Raw genomic sequence first — 8,944 nt, forward strand, 5'->3', positions numbered from 1 at the left:
AATAATAATAATAATAATGGAAATAATAATAGTAGTAGTAATATTAGTAGTAACAATAATAGTAATAAGAGAAATAATAATAGCAGTAATAATAGCAATAAGAGAAATATTAATAATAGTAGTAATAATATTAATTGTAGTAATAATAATAATAGTAATAAGAGAAATAATAATAATAGTAGTAATAATAATAATTATAATAGTAGTAATAATAATAATAATTATAGTAAGAGAAATAATAATAATAATAATAATAGAGTCTGTTCATATGTTGATTTACACTTTGAGTTTGTATGTGTAAAGAGCAGACATATGGAGTAAATGACCCATTGCATAAGTTATGTAGGAGAAGCAGAGGAGCCCCAGCAATTACTATGGGGTCCAAATTTTAAGATGGAAGAAAAAATTCTGTATGCAGAACAGCAGAAACTATCAGCTCCATATATCAGTGTAGCGTAAATAAACCGTACGGCGTGCGCCCAAATATATAATCCATCCAAACCTATTTTAACTTCCCCCTATAATTATATGCTGGTTACGATCATTGTTCCCATGGTCAGTAAACGCTGCGGGTTGGACGCTTCCGTACATCTGCAGCGTCCAACCCGCAGTGGCCAGATTTCAAGAAATCCCATCTGCACTCTGTGTTCAGAGACATCTCCGACTTCCCTGCGTATACGCACATGTGGCGCGTCTTTCCAGACTGCAGCATGTCTATTTACGATGCGGAGGCGCTCAGTCTCCATAGCATAAATTTCCTATATAGTAGACTATCATTAGATGTGGTAAAACCGCATTATCTTTACAGTCACATGCGTATTAAGTGCGGGGACGCAGCTTACTACGCATGTGAACTGATTTACATAATGTCTTACAGGTGACGGCTGGAGACCGAGTTATATCCGGTGGTCATCTACAAGGTGGACAGGTATGGTATACTGTGGCTTTTTTATTTTATTTCTCTTACAGGAGATCGAGGACTTCGGTGGAATTAGGGGACCTCTCTCTGTGCTTTCTTCCACTTTCTGTGTCATGTACGTCCGGCTGTGTCCCAAGAGTCACCATTATGTAAATTAGTACACATGCGTAGTAAGCTGCGTTCCCGCACTTAATGGCTAGGAAGATAATGCGGTTTTACCGCATCTAATGATAGTCTATGGGTAATTTACGCAGCGGAGACAGAGCGTCTCTACTACATAAATTGACATGTTGCAGTCTGGAAAGATGCACCGCATTTCCGTCTCTGCAGGCATCGGTGCACGCATAGTGGGCATGGGATTTCTTGAAATCCCATCCAATATGCTGTAACAGCTGGATGCTGCAGGTTGGGCATTGCGGATGTACGCAGCCTCCAACCTGCATCATTTACTGACCGTAGGAACGTACCCCAATATATCTGCAAACAGGAAATCACTTTTTTCTTTTTTTTCCTTCCCAGAAGCCAACTTTCAATTAGTTTTATTTCAAGTGACAAAAAAATGCATGCAATGAAAAACGCATCAAAAACTCATGCGGAAAAAAAGCATCAAAATCGCAGGTGACCTGCCAGTGACCTCAGATGCAGATTTCACCTGCGTTAAATCCTGAGCAAATACTGATCCATATACAAATTATAGAGGGGACTTGTACAGACAATAGACATTACAGCATAACAGAAATCACAGTTCAAAATAGATACCAAGAGGAATGAGGGTCCTGCTGCTCGCAAGCTTACAGACTATGAGGAAAAATGGGAGACACGAGAGGTGGATCGTAACAATTGCTTTAGTTAGTCGGACCAGCCATAGTGTAAGGCTCGGGTGTTCATGTAAAGCAAGGATTATGGTTTAAGTTTTTTGAATGGGCCAACCAGGGATCGTTAGGTTAATGTGTTGAGGCGGTAGGCCAATCTGAACAAATGAGTTTTTAGGACACGCTTAAACTGTGGGGATTGGGGATTAATCATATTAACCTAGGTAGCGCATTCCAAAGAATCGGTGCAGCACGTGTAAAGTCTTGGAGGCGGGAATGGGAGGTTCTGATTATTGAGGATGCTAACCTGAGGTCATTAGCGGAGCGGAGGGCACGGGTAGGGTGGTAGACTGAGACCAGAGAGGAGATGTAGGGTGGTGCTGAGCCATGGAGTGCTTTGTGGATGAGGGTAGTAGTTTTGTACTGGATTCTGGAGTGGATGGGTAACCAGTGTAATGACTGGCACAAGGTAGAGGCATCGGTGTAACGGTTGGTGAGGAATATGATCCTGGCTGCAGCATTCAGGACAGATTGGAGCGGGGAGAGTTTGGTAAGAGGGAGGCCGATTAGTAGAGAGTTACAATAGTCCAGAAGAGAATGAATAAGAGAAACAGTAAGAGTAATGAGTCGAAAGTAAGAAAAGGGCGAATTCTAGAAATGTTTTTGAGATGCAGATAAGAAGAGCGAGCCAGTGATCGGATGTGGGGGGTGAATGAAAGGTCAGAATCAAGGATGACCCCAAGGCAGCGGGCATGTTGCTTTGGAGTAATGGTGGAACCGCACACGGAGATGGCAATGTCAGGCAAAGGTAGGTTAGTAGAGGGAGAAAACATGAGGAGTTCAGTTTTAGACAGGTTCAGTTTCAGATAGAGGGAGGACATGATGTTAGAGACAGCGGTAAGACAATCACTGGTGTTTTCTAAAAAGGTCGGCGTGATAACAGGAGAAGAAGTGTATAATTGGGTGTCATCAGCATAGAGATGGTACTGGAAACCAAATCTACTGATTGTTTGTCCAATAGGGGCAGTATACAAAGAAGAGGAGGGGGCCTAGGACTGATCCTTGAGGAATCCCAACAGTAAGGGGAAGGTGAGAGAAGGAGGAACCAGCAAAACATACAGTGAAGGATCGGTCAGAGAGATAGGAGGAGAACCAGGAGAGAACGGTGTCCTTGAGGCCGATGGAGCGGAGCATAGTGAGGAGGAGCTGATGATCCACAGTGTCGAATGCTGCAGAGAGATCCAAGAGAATTAGCATGGAGTAGTGACCATTAGATTTAACTGTTAGTAGGTCATTAGAGACTTTAGTGAGAACAGTTTCAGTAGAGTGTAAAGAGCGGAAACCAGATTGAAGAGGGTCGAGAAGAGAGTTATCTGAGAGATAGCGGGTAAGACGGGAGTGGACCAGGCATTCGAGGAGTTTAGAGATGAAGGGAAGATTAGAGACAGGTCTATAATTAGCAGCACAGTTTTGATCGAGGGATGTTTTTTTAAGTAATGGATGTATGATGGCATGCTTAAATGAGGAGGGAAAGATATCGGAAGTGAGAGAAAGGTTGAATATTTTTGTTAGGTGAGAGGTTACAGCTGAGGAAAGGGACTGGAGGAGATGTGACGGAATGGGGTCACTGGTGCAAGTGGTTGGGCGAGAAGATGCAAGGAGCCTGATTACTTCTTCTTCTGTGATTGGTTCAAAGTCAGAGAGTGAACTAGATGCAGTGGGGGAGGGAGGACAGTGCATGGTATGAAGAGATTGGTAGATGATTTCCTGTTGAATGTGGTCAATTTTTTCTTTGAAGTAATTGGCCAGATCGTCAGCATGGAGATCCGTTGTTGGGGCCTGCACTCTTGGGTTGAGTAGGGACTGGAAAGTGTCAAAGAGACGTTTAGGGTTGTTGGACAGTTAGGTGATGAGGGTGTTGAAATAGGTTTGTTTGGAGAGGTGAAGGGCAGAGTTGTATGTTTTTAGCATGAACTTATAATGGATGAAATCTTTGGGTAGATTAGATTTTCTCCACAGACATTCTGCGCACCTGGAGCACCGCTGTAGGAAATGTGTTTGCAGCGTGTGCCACGATTGTTGCCGTCTGTGCCGAGTTGTTCGATGTATAGGAGGTGCAGCTTCATCCAGGGCACTTTGCAGGGTTTCATTGTAATGCTTCAGAGCAGAATCAGGACATGAGATGGAGGAGATTGGGGCCAATGAGGACTGCAAGTTCTTCATAAGTTTCTGGGTGTTAATGGCCTGTATGTTTCTATAAGTGTGGAAAATGGGGGTGACCTGAGCGGGATGGCAGTTCTTGATAGAGAATGAAAGAAGGTTGTGGTCAGAGAGCGGGAGAGGGGAGTTTGTGAAATCGTCCACTGAGCAAAGTCGGGAGAAGACCAAGTCGAGGGAGTTTCCATCCTCATGCGTTGGAGAGTTAGTATGCTGCAAGAGGCCGAAAGAGGAGGTTAGAGATAAAAGGTGAGAAGCAGATGGGGAGAGGGGAGAAGCAATGGGGATGTTGAAGTCACCCATGATGTGGGTGGGGGTGTCACAGGAGAGAAAGTGTGGAAACCAGGTGGCAAAGTGATCCAAGAACCGATGAGAGGGGCCGGGCGGACGATACACCACCGCCATTCGCATGGAGAAGGGGATGTAGAGTCTGACAGCATGGACCTCAAAGGAAGGGAAGACAAGTGAGGGTACTTGGGGGATAACTTGGAAGGTACATTTGGTTGATAGGAGCAGAGCAACGCCTCCACCTGCTCTGTTGTCCGATCTTGGGGTATGAGAAATGTGTAGTCCACCATATGAAAGAGCAGCAGCAGCGGTGGTGTCTGACTGCTGGATCCAGGTTTCAGTAAGAGCCAGGAGGTTAAGAGAATTAGAAAGGAAGAAGAAGTTTTCTACTTCTGGGCAAAGCCTGTTCATGGGTCGCACATAGCTGGAATATATAAAACAGGCTGATCCAGATAACACAGCGAGAAAAGTTTGTGAATCCAGTATGGTGGGATCAAAGGGGTCATGAATGTTTCCCAAACAATTAACTTGTTGACCAAAGATCTCCAGACAGCAGACATGGAAGAGAAGCAAAGGTCAGAATAGTCCTGGTCTCCCACAGAGAGTTCCTTAATTGTACCCCAAAATATATTACATCTCCATAGTGGAGTACTTTTTTTAATAAACAAAATAAAAACAATCTGTAACTAACTACCACTAAGGAAAGCTCACTGCAAATGGATATCAATGGAAGCTATATAAACCTGTATGTAGTGAACTCTTTTATTATAAAAATACAAAACTTACAATCAATAAATAGCAAAAATCAAAACCCCAGCAAAAGCAACTGTCCGAGTCCAACATTACCCCCAGTCCAAAGCAAAGTCCGAGTCCAGCATAACTGCCCCCAGTCAAAGCAACCCCGCAAAAGAAAACAAACTGCCGCCTTCTTTCTCAGAGAAGCTTTCTCCATCTTTTTTTCCGTATGCTGTTTTCTGTCCTTTACTTGTCTTTTCACTTTTTAATTTATCCAGATCTCCTCCTCCAAGGAGAGAAGAAACATTTTATTAATACACTTTTTTTTCCCTATCGTGTACATACACACTTCATACCAAACCTGACAAAGAAAACTCTGGTCCATCGCCCAAAAAGAAACATTATAGCCACCTGGCTTAAACACATCTATCTAAATCACACAATTTTTTTTATTTATTTTATAAAAATTTTTTTCACAGCAAATATAACTATAAACAACCTACCACCAAACCCCTGCCACCCCCCCCCCCCCCCCCACACACACACACAATACAAAAATAAGCTCCCTTTTTCTGAGGAACTCATAACCTCTTGATTACAAGACAGGTGCATTAACCCTGTAAGCCACAGGATCACCACCTTACAATCTATAATATAACGCTGGGAGCTTCACTCTGTCCGAAGCCGTTATAGACTGCGCAGGCGCAAGCGCCGGCACAGTCTGGCCCCCACAGAGTGACGCTCCCAGGAGATTGCGGTATGCGTAAGCACTGAACGCATACCGCGTTCTCCACCGGAGAGTCAGGGACCGCCAGGAGGGTAAGTATATTCACCGTTCCCCGTTCCAGCGCTGCGTGCGGCTCCGTCTCCTGGCTCCTCTGCTGTGACAGTTCAGAGGGCGCGATGACGCGCTTAATGCGCGCCGACGCCGCCCTCTGACTTACCAGTCACAGGCAGAGGAGCCGGAGTGTGTCTTCAAGAAAATGGCGCCGGAAAGCGCGGACTGCGCAGGCGCCGATTCCTGTTGCCGGAATCGGCGCCTGCGCAGTCCGCGCTTTCCGGCGCCATTTTCTTGAAGACACACTCCGGCTCCACTGCAGGTGTGTCTTCAAGAAAATGGCGCCGGAAAGCGCAGACTGCGCAGGCGCCGATTCCTACTGCCGCAATCGGCGCCTGCGCAGTCCGCGCTTTCCGGCGCCATTTTCTTGAAGACACACCTGCAGTGGAGCCGGACGATAGGTGAGTATGGTATTTTTTTTTTTTTTATATGGCAGCAGCATACGGGGGCATACACACTGGAGCGTCTTATGGGGGGCATATGATACAATGGTGGCGCAGGATGGGAGCAGCACATGACAGAACGGGGGCAGGATGGCAGCAGCACATGACAGAACGGGCGCAGGATGGCAGCAGCACATGACAGAACGGGCGCAGGATGGGAGCAGCACATGACAGAACGGGCGCAGGATGGGAGCAGCACATGACAGAACAGGGGCGCAGGATGGGAGCAGCACATGACAGAACAGGGGCGCAGGATGGCAGCAGCACATGACAGAACGGGCGCAGGATGGGAGCAGCACATGACAGAACGGGCGCAGGATGGCAGCAGCACATGACAGAACGGGCGCAGGATGGCAGCAGCACATGACAGAACGGGCGCAGGATGGCAGCAGCACATGACAGAACGGGCGCAGGATGGCAGCAGCACATGACAGAACGGGCGCAGGATGGGAGCAGCACATGACAGAACAGGGGCGCAGGATGGGAGCAGCACATGACAGAACAGGGGCGCAGGATGGCAGCAGCACATGACAGAACGGGCGCAGGATGGGAGCAGCACATGACAGAACGGGCGCAGGATGGCAGCAGCACATGACAGAACGGGCGCAGGATGGCAGCAGCACATGACAGAACGGGCGCAGGATGGCAGCAGCACATGACAGAACGGGCGCAGGATGGGAGCAGCAGATGACAGACCGGGCGCAGGATGGGAGCAGCACATGACAGAACGGGCGCAGGATGGGAGCAGCACATGACAGAACGGGCGCAGGATGGGAGCAGCACATGACAGAACAGGGGAGCAGGATGGGAGCAGCACGTGACAGAACGGGCGCAGGATGGCAGCAGCACGTGACAGAACGGGTGCAGGATGGGAGCAGCACATGACAGAACGGGCGAAGGATGGGAGCAGCACATGACAGAACGGGTGCAGGATGGGAGCAGCACATGACAGAACAGGGGAGCAGGATGGGAGCAGCACATGACAGAACAGGGGAGCAGGATGGGAGCAGCACGTGACAGAACGGGCGCAGGATGGCAGCAGCACGTGACAGAACGGGCGCAGGATGGCAGCAGCACATGACAGAAAGGGCGCAGGATGGGAGCAGCACATGACAGAACAGGCGCAGGATGGGAGCAGCACATGACAGAACAGGGGAGCAGGATGGGAGCAGCACATGACAGAACGGGGGTGCAGGATGGGAGCAGCACATGACAGAACGGGCGCAGGATGGGAGCAGCACATGACAGAACGGGGGCGCAGGATGGGAGCAGCACATGACAGAACAGGGGAGCAGGATGGGAGCAGCACGTGACAGAACGGGTGCAGGATGGGAGCAGCACATGACAGAACGGGGGCGCAGGATGGGAGCAGCACATGACAGAACGGGGGCGCAGGATGGGAGCAGCACATGACAGGATGGGAGCAGCACATGACAGAATGGGGGCGCAGGATGGGAGCAGCACATGACAGAACGGGCGCAGGATGGGAGCAGCACATGACAGAACGGGCGCAGGATGGGAGCAGCACATGACAGAACGGGCGCAGGATGGCAGCAGCACATGACAGAACGGGCGCAGGATGGGAGCAGCACATGACAGAACGGGCGCAGGATGGGAGCAGCACATGACAGAACGGGCGCAGGATGGGAGCAGCACATGACAGAACAAGGGAGCAGGATGGGAGCAGCACATGACAGAACGGGGGCGCAGGATGGGAGCAGCACATGACAGAACGGGCACAGGATGGCAGCAGCACGTGACAGATCGGGCGCAGGATGGGAGCAGCACATGACAGAACGGGCGCAGGATGGCAGCAGCACATGACAGAACGGGCGCAGGATGGGAGCAGCACATGACAGAACGGGCGCAGGATGGCAGCAGCACGTGACAGAACGGGCTCAGGATGGCAGCAGCACATGACAGAACGGGCGCAGGATGGGAGCAGCACATGACAGAACGGGCGACGGATGGGAGCAGCACATGACAGAACGGGCGCAGGATGGGAGCAGCACATGACAGAACAGGGGCGCAGGATGGGAGCAGCACATGACAGAACAGGGGAGCGGGATGGGAGCAGCACATGACAGAACGGGGGCGCAGGATGGGAGCAGCACATGACTGAACAGGGGAGCAGGATGGGAGCAGCACGTGACAGAACGGGCACAGGATGGCAGCAGCACGTGACAGAACGGGCGCAGGATGGCAGCAGCACATGACAGAACGGGCACAGGATGGGAGCAGCACATGACAGAACGGGCGCAGGATGGGAGCAGCACATGACAGAACGGGCGCAGGATGGGAGCAGCACATGACAGAACGGGGGCGCAGGATGGGAGCAGCACATGACAGAACGGGGGCGCAGGATGGGAGCAGCACATGACAGAACGGGGGCGCAGGATGGGAGCAGCACATGACAGAACGGGGGCGCAGGATGGGAGCAGCACATGACAGAACGGGCGCAGGATGGCAGCAGCACGTGACAGAACGGGCGCAGGATGGGAGCAGCACATGACAGAACGGGCGAAGGATGGGAGCAGCACATGACAGAATGGGGGCGCAGGATGGAGCAGCACATGACAGGATGGGGACGCAGAATGGAGCAGCACATGACAGGATGGAGACCATATACCAATATAAATGCTCGCCACCCGGGCGTAGAACGGGTTCAATAGCTAGTATAATATAATGCTAC

This window comes from Ranitomeya imitator, chromosome 5 (assembly GCF_032444005.1).
Source record: "Ranitomeya imitator isolate aRanImi1 chromosome 5, aRanImi1.pri, whole genome shotgun sequence".
NCBI lineage: Eukaryota > Metazoa > Chordata > Amphibia > Anura > Dendrobatidae > Ranitomeya > Ranitomeya imitator.